Below are 12,013 nucleotides of genomic sequence, written 5' to 3' on the forward strand. Positions count from 1 at the left end.
GGCTGCAAGTCTGTCCACAGATCCAAGAAATCAATACATTAATCCAGACATCAATGCAAAGCATACACTCTAAAAAAACAAACGGTGCTATATAGCACCAAAACTATTGATTTGAATCGTAACCACAGAAGAACCGTTTTTAGTGCCATATAGCACCGGTGAAGCACCAGTGAAGCACCTGTGTAGAACCATATAGGTGCCATATAGCACCACTATAGCACCACATTTGGTTCTACATAGCACTATATGGTTCTACACAGGTGCTTCACCGGTGCTATATGGCACTAAAAACGGTTCTTCTATGATTACGAGCAAAGAACCACTTTTGGTGCTATATAGCACCGTTTGTTTTTAGAGTGTAATGTGCAAAATTGTATCATCTATAACGTTGACTAGCATTTCAGAGCAGTGTCTCAAACTGGCAACCAGTTAAAATGCAAATAAGATGGGTGTGAGGATGTGCGTCAGTGAATTTGTGTGTGTGTGTGTGTGTGTGTGTGTGTATAAGGCAGTGGTGGTTGGGGTTTGTGTGTTCTTCAGTTTCTAAGAATGATTTGTGAGTCATCTAAGTGAACTCACAGATAACAGGTGCTCTGAATATTGAACTACCTGTTGAACAAGTCCTGTCATACCACCTCAACTCTCTCTCTTTCTCTCTCTCTCTGTCTCTCTCTCTCTCTGACTCATACAGTACATATAACACCCCAAAGACTTTCCATTGATTTCTATTGTTTTACAGCTTACAGTATTTCCTGCCACCTGATTTAAGACATTCATTCATTTCATATTTTTTTACTATGTCTATAAAACTAGTGTAAAATATTGACTGTTGATTCCTATGCACATTTAAGATTCGCACTGTCAGCAATAACCGTAAAAAAACTCTCACTGAAGTACACCTTTCAAAAAGTACACCTTTGTGCATCTGTACTTAAATGGTACATAAGACCTTTAAAAAGGATATTGTCATGGTGACAGCTTTTCTACCATTTATTCTGAGTGCTTAATGTTGAAAAACCTGACACAAAGACCTTGCAACAACACTACCTTATCCAAAACCAGTATACACTAAACTCTTGATGTTCCCACAACTGGTGATAAATTGCACAGCTCTTGTGGTTAAATTTTATAGTAAATTTAGATCATTTGCAGTTTTAAACAGCACTCCAGCCCTGTTCAATGGGTAACTTGTTAATGTGTCGTGTCCGAGTTATCCTTGGTTTCTGCATCTGCTGTCATAGAAAAGAAAAGATGTGTTTAACATCAGTGACAGCAAAATATCACAAGAGCGATTTTAAAGCAGTACTGTTACATTGGATGTCAATCTGCGCAGCCTGTAGTAGTGCTATTAGCGTTTAGCATGCTGCTCTGTTGTTGCTTTTATTAAGCCACGCTGTTACATTATAATGTAACCGTTATTAAACTTTATTTCATTACATCATCTATCAACATGATTTGTGAGTCCTGTCCGATCCATTCCTATAGATCCATGAAGCGGAAGACTAAAATGCTTTTTAAACTATGGCATTGTTGCTGTTTAGTGAAATTACATATTGCGCCTTTAAAGTGTTTGTCCTTTGGCAGCTACCGTATCTTCTCATTGCGTCTTGAAATTGAGGTTGGTTGCCATTCGCAATCTTACTGCTAGATGGCTTTAAAAACCCCACATTAAACCTTTAAATCTGTCCCATGTTTTCATAAAAAACAAAATTAAAGAGAGGCCTATAAAGTCCTCATGACCTGGCTTGACAAGTGAAGGTTCTCAGAAAGGGCCAATAGGCTTTATTTACAGTACATCACATAACACATCACATGATTTGTTACTTATTATCGCCTGTCAGGGTGGGCAGTACTAATGTATGTGATGCAATAGTTTCCATATGAATTAAATGAAGGTAAAACAAATCTGTCTTTGAGTGATAACAATGTAAAGAAATCAAAGACTGTGTGTTCTCATGCACGTAGCATTGTGCAGTAATGAAGTGCTCTTTGATAATAATGAGCATCTTTGCTCAAGTACTTAGCCTACATTTGATCTCTTTGATGTTATACTGTAGTACCATAATAATGTTCAACGGCGAGTGCTTAGACATGACCAAACAAAAGATCAGATTGCATCGACAGGACCACTCAACATGGTGCTTCAGTTTTAATATCTGTTAATAAGGAATAATAACACTTGAATTAAGCAGGGAAATTATATTCCAGATGGAAAGTTCAAAGCTGTTACACATAATCACAAGAGGTTCGCCTCTTATTTTATCTGAACTTCTAGAACAAATGCTTAACAGAGGAAATATAAACCAGGAACGCTCTCTTTAAACAGACTCCTAGTACACAGCGATCCAAAGTGTCCGTGTCCTTTCCCAACTTGTTTATTAATAGTGGCACATTTTGTGACTGTGTATTTAGTCACAGGTCTATATCAGTGCAAGCGTCTACTAATTCACATTATTTCTAAAGGTTTTTTTTTAACAATTTTGCATTGTTGCCAAGCAACTTCACAATAAATACATATTACTAAAAGACTGCGCTTCCTGTGTTCAGTGAGTATTTTGGGATGTGTAACAGCGTCCTCCCTCACACACCATATGGCCGGCTGTGAAATCAAGTGTTATGTTAAGCTGCCATCAGCTGGCTATGCAAAAAGCAGCTTATCCTTTTGTTCCCTCAGCTTGACCACTTTTGTTTTTATCCTAACACGCCACCTGACAGTCTGACTTTGATTGTCATTGAGGGTCACTCTGTCCGTGTGTGAATGACACAAACCTGCTTTGGATTTGACAGAGAGAATGAAAAGCAGATTGTGCTGTCATATTCTCAGACATGGGCTCGGTTCACCAGAGGTCACAGCAGAGGAGCAGAAATTTTGTCCATTGGCTGTAATGGATCCTATGCAGTCATTACAGGAAATAGAAGCAAGTTACTCATTACTATTTATATCCTGTTGTTGATGTTGATGTGTGTAAAGTAACAGAGGAAACACTAATGAAGAGGAACTTGACTGTATGTGGGGTGTGAAATTAAGCTTGTCACTTTGTAGGCATTGTTAACCTTAGATAACCCAAAGTAGCGGTGGGTAATGTGGGCAAAATTGTTAATTGTTTATTTCTAAAAAAATATTTTTATTTCATTTTACCTGTAGGGCAACAAAATTGATGAAAAGCCTCCAAAACACTCCATGCTCCATCTTAGCAACAGCATAGCAACCACCCAGAATACCCTAGCAACGCTGTCATTTCACAGTTAAACATGTGACAAGCTTTTCATAGATGAAATAAATTAGTAATATTGAATCCACTGGCTATGTGATGGTGTTTGTAGAGTTGCTCAAGGATGCAGGTGTGACTGAGTTGATCTAAATGGAAACTGAATTCCCAGCAGCCCAGCTGTGTGCTTCACATGAATAGATCAGTGTGGATCCTCAGGCCCAGTTACTTAGGAACATCAGACACAAGTTTGCGGTTACCAGGTTCGCATAGTCTGCAGGGAGCTATGCAACATGTTTTAGACACACATTAATCAGATGCTTTGTTGAACCTGAATTCCTGTCCGTGAAGAGATAGGTTTCCACGCTAACAGGACATGGCTGTATACCTTAAAGGGATAGTTCACCAAAAATTAAATTCGGTCATCATTTACTCACTCTCGTGTTGTTCTAGACCTGTGTGAGTTTCTTTTTTCTGATGAACACAAATGAAGATATTGTGATAAATGATGGTAAGCACACAGCTGACGGCAACCATTGACTTCCATAGAAGGAAAAACAAATACTATGGAATCCAATGGGTATCGTCAACTGTGTGGTTATCATCATTTATCAAATATCTTATTTCGTGTTCAACAGAATAAAGAAACTCATACAGGTTCAGAACAACATGAAAGTGAGTAAACGATGACAGAATTTCCATATTTGGGTGAACTTTCCCTTTCAATCCTTGGTTTCCAATCCTGTACCCGTGGGCCCACTGCTCTGCACATGTTGTATGTCACTCTTAGTTCAGTTCATGGAGCTCTCATGCAATGACCTGATGATTTGAATCCGGTTTGTTAGATAAAAGAAACATACAAAATGTGCAGAGAAGTTGGCCCACATGAAACAACGAGAACACGATTAGATTCTTGTTTACATTTTTTACATTGTTCTTTGTCTATACAAACATCAAAATCTTAATAACAAGGACATTGTTATGTGAGTCAAGGGCTGTTTACTGCCCTTTCATGTCTTATAGTCTCTCCACTTGGCTCTAATCCCTTAAAGCGACACTCCACTTTTATTTGAAAATATGCTCATTTTCCAGCTCCCTGTTACATTGTGTACTAAGACCCACAGAAAATGAAAAGTTGTGATATTACGCACTGCCCGAAAATAGTCCCCTGCCATTGAAAGTAACCCAGGGGACTATTTTCGGTCAGTGCGTAATATCACTACGCCTGCTGCAGTTACATCAGCAAAGTCTTTGATTATTACGCCAGAATGAGAGTATAGTCCCTAACCATATCTGCCTAGAAAATCACAACTTGAGTCAAGTTTTAAAAAGAAAAATATTGAAACTCTTTGGTTATTTTTTTGCCCGATGCTAATGGTCTAATCAGATTCAATGGATTATGCTAAGCTATGCTAAAAGTGGTAGCGCCAAACCCGAAGATCAGCTGAATGGATTCCAAAACAGTAAAAATAAAATGATTAGGGGAGCTGGAAAATGAGCATATTTTGTTCCTTTAATACTTCAGTGTAAATGTATGGGATTGTTTGCCTGTTTTATTGTCCACTAGGTGATTATCACCTATTCCCATCATTTAAAGGGGACAGAGAATGAAAAACCATTTTTACCTTGTCTTTGTTGAATAATGGTAGTCTACCCACATTCACAAACATAAAAAGTGCCAAACATGCTAAACATCTCAGTTTCATAGAAATTCCTCTTTTAGAAATGTCAGCCAGAAAATGGCCCAATATGAAAAACTGATGCATATGACATCACAGGCATCTCACTGCCCCTCCACTTTAAAATAATTGGCTACATTTTTTGAGTGGCAGCAAAGTCAGCCAATTAGTAATGAGATTGCAAGTTAAGCCAGTAGGGGGAGCCAAATAGGTGCAAAACCACTTGTTTAAAATCCCCCACCCTAACCCTAACCAAAAAAATTTGTCTACATGTCACATCACAGAACAAGGATAAATACTCCGTTCAATCATTCTATGTCACCTTTAAAAAAATAATTATGATTATAAAAAGCTCATTGCATGTTTGCACAATATACAGTGGGCTTTTACGCAACTAAAGTTTGATCAATTGTGCATAATGACATGTGCAACAAATGGATATAGGGTGTCAAACTCATAGATTTGCATCATTTAAAATTCAGACACTCTTTTTAAAATATTTGGAGTCAACCTCTGGCACAGCTTTAAAGCTCAAACTTATCAAATCCTATCAGAGGTCCAGAATGTCTTTGAAACACACCAGTGGCTTTGCTGTAATCAGTATTAAACATGTTACCCCTCGAAGTACCCCTCCCCGCAGAGCCCCCCCCCAACAAATCCCAATTTAACCCCTGAGCGTATATTATGGTAGTTAGTTTGCTAAGTACAGAAATCTCAAGGAGATGTCTGTTTCAATCTCTATTCATAGTTACTTCATGTCCCTGACCTCCCAGCAGGATCTACAAACAGCGAACAAGCAACTTAACTAGTCCTTAAAATTAAACCTTTCACATTGTGTTTTTCATAAGATCTCACAGATATTTTCTTTTGCAAGTCATTTTTATACAATACTTACACATGTTGCTATTGTTTCTGGAGTTGATAATCTATTAAAAAGTGTGTTAATATATAAAATATACACTCTAAAAATGGCTGGGTTATTTTTTAACCCAAAATGCTGGGTTGAGTCTGTTGGGTTGTTTTGCTGGGTTATTTTTTTACATTTTAAACACTTTTTGGGTAGTTTCAGTTTTGTAGGTGTTGGGTTAAAACTGCTGGGTTATTATGTTGGGTTGTTTGAAGAGGCTCATGTGCTTCGCGCCCTTGATGTTTGAATGTGCTCAGCAATGGTCTTCGTGAAAGGACAGAGTCACTGAAGCAGTTGTTTCAAGGTAAGTTTATATGTTTTTGTGAACATTTCATGAATATAAACAAGATTATAACATTTTGCGAGACAGCAACGTGTTAACTTGTTTGACTCTGTGGACCCTGTACCGGGTCCAGAATTATCTTATTTTGACTTAATATAAAATATTCCTTTAATTTTTAATGGTCTGTCATGGACCCAGTACCACATATGAGATACTGTTTGAAAGCTTAGACTGTCTACTTTCTGCAGATATGCATCACTTTGAGATATGTTTCACTGTAAGAAAGTTATTTACACTTAATTTACACTATCATCCCCCCCCATAATTTTTAATATCATTTAATATTCACATATTTCATATTTTTCAAGTATGACAAACATGGGCAAGTCTTATATCAAATGAAAGCTCTCACTCTCAGGAATAAGGCTGCAGTGTTATTTTTGTCCTATTATTATCACATATCCTACAATCGTCGGATGAATAATGATGTAAAAAATCGTCTTTTGTAAACATATGGGAGAATTGAGTGTGGACTGCCTCAGATAGCACATATAGCCACAAATGATACACCATCTTTTCTCTTAGGTCCTACTCTAAAAAATGAGTCCATTCACAGCATTTTCTTTGGTTGTGTGCATGAATAATCCCTTGCTTTTTATTATATGTGCAAAACAAAAAATTAATATTTATATGAAAAATGTATTCTCGCACACTTCAGTAAAATAAAAATAACTTTTGAATGCGACATGCTAAAGAGATCATTCTTTTTTTGGGTGTTTACTGTCTGCTGCTGGTAACAACCAGAACTGTCTGCAGTCTGCTAGAGCACCCAGAACCAGAGTTATACACTATCAGAGGCAGTATTTACAACATAAAAAAAGAAAATTTGGTATTTTATCATATGAAAAACCACATAAATAACACTATTTGTCACAAACAGCAGCTTTTTATGTAACTTCAAAGGGTTTTCTGCAAAATGATATAAAGCAATTGCATTTATTCCACTGTATGTGGTTATGGGAGCACTTCAAATGTTTTTTGGCACAAATTGTACTCCATAAGCGTATTATTCCTCCCATCAGTTGGAGTAAAATAACTTTTGCAATTATTATGATAGAGAAAAAATTCCTTTTTCCTCTGTAAGCTGGCAATTGCTGGAATCAAATAATACTGTCTGCAGGTTTCGTTCCCACTCAGGGCCAGAGTTATACACTTTTAAATACAGACTTTAGAAATAAAACATCAAAAAGCGCCTATTTATTTTTGTGTTTATTAGAGGACTGACAACACATACAACCATGTTGAGCACTTTTAACAGTGTTTTATGTAATTTCAGAGGGTTTCCTGTAAAATGATACCAAACTTTTGTATGTGCACCTCTGCTTGTGGGTATGAAAAGCTTTTGAAATTGGGTAGGCCAAATCCAGGCGAAAATCCCCAAAATAGCCTCAGAGTGTAAGAGGTTAATTTATACTGACTAAGACGACGGCTGTAATTTAGAGGAATGACGACTGTTACCTCAGATCGCCACTTACACAAATTGACTTGAATAATCGTTCTAAGATGTTTGATATGGCATATTAATAAAATTAATAAAACAGATGTTACAAAATCCCCATCACACGGTTGATTACGTTAACTCATGACAATTTCTGTAAGCCTTTAACAAAGCGAGTCAAAACCGGTACAGAGTGGACCTCCGCAATCCACTTCGGCTTTTTGTGTCACACACGCGCATAGTTTTCCCTTTCCCAGCTTAACAAGCGATAGCGACGCTGTTAAATTAAATTTAGCGACAAACGAATTGCTTTCTTGTCATTCGATATGTAAAGACAGACCGCAAAGGGCGAGGCGCGAGCAGAAGCACATGTTAACTTTACCGGCGGCGCCACGGCGGAGGATCACGGAGCCGTCGTCTACGCTGTCACTGAGGCAAAGACAAGAAGCACATTCACTTCACAGTCGGTACGGCAGGTAACGCGTCGATAAATTAAAACGAAACAGCGTTTCCAAGAACTGGTGTCTTATATGTATGCTTGTTCCTCTCTTTTAAAATGAAACAATAATTTAAGTGTTTGAATATGAACTTGAAAACATAAACGTATTTGTCACCAAGACGGAGGCTGCGTGGAATCTGTTAACAAACATGTATATGTGTACTGTTATATGAATTTAGATGTGTTATTGAGTCGTATTTAGTTACTATTTTATATTCATTTCATAATATTTTTGGGTTGTCTCCTGTGATTTCAAATGTATATTGACCAACCCTCTGATCTGTGGCTGATACTGTATCAGAGATGTTATGTTTTTAGCAGAGATCAGATGTGATGTTGTTTTCCAATTCTTTTTTTTTTTAGAGTGTGCAGAGTTTTAACGTCCATCCATTGATGAGGCTAGCAAGACCTTCAAACAACTTCAGCCAGTAAGTATAACATTTAATAATTCCTATTTAAAATATATTTAGAATGTCTTAATTATCTGCTACATTTTAGTTCTGCAGTACTTTATTCTTTATAGTCAGATCAGATCATCATATTTGTCAGTCTGTGTGGTTTGCAGCCTTTGTTGTTGGCACAACAGTTAAAGGAGTGTAACACCAAATTCTTATGCAAACTGACAACAGGCCATTGCATTTTTGGAAAAAAAATCTCACACGTGGTGGTAATGCGGCCAGGGATGCAAATGAAACCCTTATAATTTTTATAAAATGTATAATTCACTTGGCCCACATGGTTTTCTGAATACTTAAATCTGATCATTCAGTTCAGACCATTAAAAAGTGTTTTCCTCTTTTGTAGATTGCAACAAATGTGGTGGAATTTCTTCTCTGGACAGAATCCTCGAAACCCTTTCCTTTCGTCCTGGCCATGGGAAACATGCAGCAGATCTCTCAATCTTTTTTCTCAATCAGTCTCTCTGAATAGGGAAGTGACTTAAACTGCAATTCGGCCAAGATGGCGACGGCACGCACCGCCTACTTTAAGCTTCAAAAATGCTCTTCACAAACCAATAGGTGACGTCACGGACACTACTTGCATATTTTTTACAGTCTCTGGTTTAAAGGCATTTTAAGTGCTTAAAAAAATAAATACCCCAGGCAATGTGCTTCTATGGGAATTCCTGTAGTCTGTCATTTTTCAAATGGATGAATCCCCTGCTGTTCGATTCCTTTGTACATCTTTGTTCGCAACAAGTAACTTTAATAAATGAAGTGTTTTAAGTCAAATACATTCCATTCTGTGAAACTTAAAACATTTGTTCTTTAAAAAAACTTTACACATCTATGAATGATTTTACTTTTAATTTAACAATTACATTGTTTCTTTTTTACACTGCTGTAGTTTTGTTTATGTACATTTCAGTATTTCATATATATACTGTAAAATTACAAATTCTGTCTTAAATTCAAACGAATTGATTCAACCTGTTACATTGTTACTTCAATGTGCATAATTTATGATATTTTATAAATATATTTATACTTGGGTCAGTAAGCAGTCCTTTAAATGATTTTGCAACTTCCAACTGTAAAAATGTAAGAGTTTGTAGTTATTTTGCAATCAAATAAACATTTATTTGCTGTTAACAATGGTCTTGATTTACAATAAAGCACATGATAAAAATAACCCAGCAAGAATAACCCAAAAAACCCAGAATATTAATCCCATAAATGGTTAAAATGACTACATGTTGGGTTTTCTCAACAACCCAACCTGCTGGGTTAAAATGTGTTACCCAACGTGTTGGGTTACTTTAACCCAGCATGTGTTCTGTCCAATATTTACCCAGCGCTGGGTTGCCAATTGGGTTGTTTTTAACCCAACCATTTTTAGAGTGTATGGGGGCAGTTTCCAAGACGGGGTTTAGATTAATCCAGGACTAGTCTTTAGTTATATTAGAACATTTAGGTGCAAACAAACCTTACAAAAAACAATACGTGTGTGCATCTTGAGACAAAACAATGGTACTGATTTATGTTAAGATATGTTAGTACAAGATGTTTTTTAATAAAGGCAGCTCAAATATGTATTTTAGTCTGGGACTAGGATAAGCCCTGTCAGAGAAACTGGCCCATTATGTTCTACACACATCTCAAAGAAAGTCTGGTAAAGGATGAATTAATTGAAATTGTATTGTGTATTACGAGTCATGCTCTTTTTTAAAAAAAAAAGAAATGTCCACAGTGTTCTTATACATTCATTGCTTTTTACATTTACTCGACTTCATGCAGGGTTTTACCTAGAATAGATGGGTGATTCTCACGAAACCATTGAAACACCACGGCACTATGATTTTAGCTTTAAAATGTGTAATATAGTAACATTAAAAAGCATCAGAATTAACACAATACTGTGTTCTACCTTGCACAATGTGTGATTTCAACATAAGAATTTATAATTGTACATTTTATCTCATTTTCTGCTGAAATTCTCATTACCGCAATGTGTCCGGCTGTGTTTGAACATGCGTTATGTTGTAATTTAATCAAATTAACACAAAAATATTAAGAAAAAAAATAAATGGATGTTTTGCTAGACTACTTTAGATGACAGAAAAAATATTTACTGAATATTCATGTATAATAATAATGAAGTAAAATTAGGAAAATGATGTGTCCATGCCTGATGTTCTCATCCTCCGCAACACTTTTTGAGAACAGTTTAAGCACACATACAGAATTTTGATAAAGTTTGATTTTGAGTGACCAAGCACATGGACCAGTTACTTCAAGATGGCTACCAGGTAAGATCATTTTTTTTACAGTTAATTTGAAATATTGTCTTACACGACATTTTGATTATCATTACCGCAACAGAACCTTATTAAATGTTAATTTAATTAATAGAAGCATAATACTTTGATTTTAAATGCATGTGCAGAATCTCCAAATTATGTTCTTTCAGGTTTGTCATGTCATTTTGAAAATATGTCAGTGTTGATGTTTTCTGACTGTTGCGGTAATGAGATTTTTTAGGACTTATTTTTTAAATTATGTTACAGAAAGTGTTAAATGATAAGTAAAAGTTTTTAAGTTAATGTTCCCATTTACTCCAGACTTTGTTTTTCAATGTCTGGTGGGAAAAAAGTAAATTTAAGCAATTTTTACATTTTCATTCTTGACATTTTTAAAACCAAGTTTTCGTGAAAATCACCCAGATACAGCAAAGCCCAAATGTTGAGAGATGTTGTTTGCTGTATCATTAGACATCTAGCTTGGTTCTGTGTGATTTGGACAACATCAAGTTACACCCCTGTCTTGCAGTCCGCATACAGACCCATCTTAAATTTGTGCATTGTATACAAAAGAGAACTTGTGTTTGCAGTTATGAGAACAATGTGAACAAGTTGGCCTGTCAATATTAAGGCCTTTATTTTCTTTTCTTCAGTACTTATGTATTCATTTGTTCTAGTTTTATATTATCAGGAATCAACAAGTAATCAGTGTTTATTTTTGTGCATTTATTTTTTCATTCTTTTCAATGCATTTCTTTCACGACCACACATATATTTATGCTTTATTTGATTAAATTAAATAATCTACTTTTTCAGTTAAACTTAGTGATATGGAACTAATACGGTCGACAGACCTGTACTTCAAAGTTGTGCGTTTACTGAAAAATAACACACACCACTAGAGCGTTTGTCAGCCAATCAGAATGAAGTATTAAACAGCCCTGTGGTATAAATTATGTTTCATAGAGAACTCTAGGTATTAAATATGTTGTGTCTGAAAAAACTTTAAAGCGCACACACACACACACACACACACACAGAGATAACAGACTAATCTTACTAGTAACCTAGTGTTCAATTGAGCATTAGTCGTAAAAGTGAGTTCTGTTATTAGCATTTGTTCCTTGCTCATGCTCTTTACCGCGTTGATAACCTTATTGTTCCCAATGGTTTCTGGGCATGGATGTGACAGGATTCC

At 36.1% G+C, this 12,013-nt stretch overlaps 2 long non-coding RNA genes across 4 annotated transcripts; one reads left to right on the top strand and one right to left on the bottom strand.

Moving 5' to 3' along the window:
• Positions 1 to 897: 897 nt before the first annotated feature.
• Positions 898 to 3,633, bottom strand: LOC141349675 (uncharacterized). The gene is made up of 3 exons (XR_012357621.1): positions 3,140 to 3,633; positions 2,770 to 2,892; positions 898 to 1,232 (listed from the first exon to the last, which is right to left on the bottom strand). It is a non-coding gene; the product is annotated as an uncharacterized lncRNA (long non-coding RNA).
• A 1,920-nt stretch (positions 3,634 to 5,553) lies between these two features.
• Positions 5,554 to 11,279, top strand: LOC129450771 (uncharacterized). 3 transcript variants are annotated; one of them, XR_012357623.1, is made up of 4 exons: positions 5,554 to 6,171; positions 7,541 to 8,108; positions 8,439 to 8,503; positions 8,880 to 11,279. It is a non-coding gene; the product is annotated as an uncharacterized lncRNA (long non-coding RNA). The 3 variants fall into 3 exon arrangements; XR_012357624.1 differs by having other exon boundaries at positions 7,541 to 8,043; positions 8,880 to 11,278; XR_012357622.1 differs by lacking the exon at positions 7,541 to 8,108 and having other exon boundaries at positions 5,813 to 6,099; positions 8,880 to 11,278.
• The last annotated feature ends 734 nt before the right edge of the window (positions 11,280 to 12,013 follow it).

Source organism: Misgurnus anguillicaudatus, chromosome 15 (genome assembly GCF_027580225.2).
Source record: "Misgurnus anguillicaudatus chromosome 15, ASM2758022v2, whole genome shotgun sequence".
Lineage (NCBI taxonomy): Eukaryota > Metazoa > Chordata > Actinopteri > Cypriniformes > Cobitidae > Misgurnus > Misgurnus anguillicaudatus.